Source organism: Zingiber officinale, chromosome 7A (genome assembly GCF_018446385.1).
Source record: "Zingiber officinale cultivar Zhangliang chromosome 7A, Zo_v1.1, whole genome shotgun sequence".
NCBI lineage: Eukaryota > Viridiplantae > Streptophyta > Magnoliopsida > Zingiberales > Zingiberaceae > Zingiber > Zingiber officinale.
The window spans coordinates 39,825,391-39,827,046 of record NC_055998.1 but is presented as its reverse complement, the minus strand read 5'-3'; the positions used below and the strand labels follow the sequence as shown (position 1 = coordinate 39,827,046).

General features: G+C 47.2%; 1 long non-coding RNA gene across 1 annotated transcript; it reads right to left on the bottom strand.

Moving 5' to 3' along the window:
• Positions 1–260: 260 nt before the first annotated feature.
• Positions 261–783, bottom strand: LOC122000072. Its single transcript, XR_006116922.1, has 3 exons — positions 677–783; positions 409–527; positions 261–321 (listed from the first exon to the last, which is right to left on the bottom strand). It is a non-coding gene; the product is annotated as an uncharacterized LOC122000072 (long non-coding RNA).
• Between the last annotated feature and the right edge of the window lie 873 nt (positions 784–1,656).

The following is a 1,656-nucleotide window of genomic DNA, read 5'->3' as shown; positions in this document are numbered from 1 at the left end:
AAGTCCAGAACCTAGTCCTAACCTCAGTAAAACATGGTATGTCACTTATTCTAGAAACTAAGATACTCATGGTAATACAGTACTCATGGCAATAAATCACATGATATAAGCACGGATACGTCACAGGCGATAAACCTAACATGCTATGGATATCAAACAGTGACATACCAAAGACAAACATGTTCATTGCTTGTAGTTATAAAATACTATGCATATCCAAATGACAATATCATAAAAGATAAGTCAAGAGGTACCCGCCTTCATACGCATGTCGTATCAACCGTCCTCAACAAGTCCAAGAGATCGCATCCAACTCAAATCCTTCACATCAATTTAATCCAAGAACACATAAACTAAGTCTATAATCCATTAGATTAGACTACACATTTATCAATGCTAACCACTCACCAGAATTGATGGCTCCACCAATGACGTATAGCTGGTATAACTCTCTGCCAGCGTAGATGAAATCACTGTCCCTCCCAAATCTGAGGACTCTACAGTTGCCTCGCGACCGAAACATCCTCCTGTCGATAACAGTGGTCAACACTAAGAGAAATTACTGCCCAACCAAACCATAAACTCTAAATTAGCAATCCCACACCCAATCATCACAATACTGAGATGAGATGCACAAATCACAACTGAAATCCAGCAGTAAAATAATCTCCCTTACCACTTTAACCACTGCTAGGGCACGGTACAACAAAACGGGACCATAGGAACGACTTGAATGCTCTGCTTCTGTCCACGACCCGAAGAAGAAGATCAGTGGTCGGAGAGAACTCCAATTCCAGTGACTGTCCTAGAGGAGAGCAGCAACCACGACCGGTAGCGAAGAATCAGAAGGGGAAAATGGGCTTGGTGGTGGCTGTCGGCATCGGAGTGGGGCGTCGGCTGAGGCTAGGGCAGAGGAGCGGCGGCGGCTGTGAACCTAACTAGGGCACGGTCCTCTCCTCCTTTGGCCGTCACCTAGGGCAGAGGTGCGGCGGTGCTCGGGTGGCTCGCGGCTAGGGCACAGGGCAGAAGAGGGGAATACAGCCGTGAAGACAGCTAGAACTCGCGGTGGCCGGCGGCAAAGACCTAGGGCACAGCGGCGGCTTGAGTACCGGCGAGGAAAAGTGGCGCGATCGGGAGAAGAGAGGAAGATGACCGGCGCTGCTCCGTGCGTCACCGGCGGCAGTGGCGATCGGCACGCAGATTAGAGGGGAAGGAAGGTAGAGGCTTCCGGTGGTCGGCGCTAGGGCTCGCTGGAGAGGCGCTGGGCGAGGCGGCTCGGGTGCGCGAGGGAGAGGCACGCACAAATAAAACGGAGGAATAAAGAAAATAAAAAGAAATAAAAGAAAAGGAAATGTAAATATAAACATTTCCTCGCTTAAAGGGGTAGCCTAAACAGGCTTTCCCGGACCCTGTTTTTTTATCCCCGTTAACTCATCCGTACGAGCTCCGAAAAATTCCCGGAAAATTTCCAAAAACTCCGAAAAATTCCCTTATTAATATTCGCCTATTTTCGGTATTTTACATTCTCCCCCACTAATAAAAATTTGGTCCCCAAATTTCGTTATCTACCATCAGCAAATACTAACAACAAGTAACGAGTATAAATGCTGAACGGTAAATAAAATCACATATCCCAAATGAAAAATGGGGTATCGA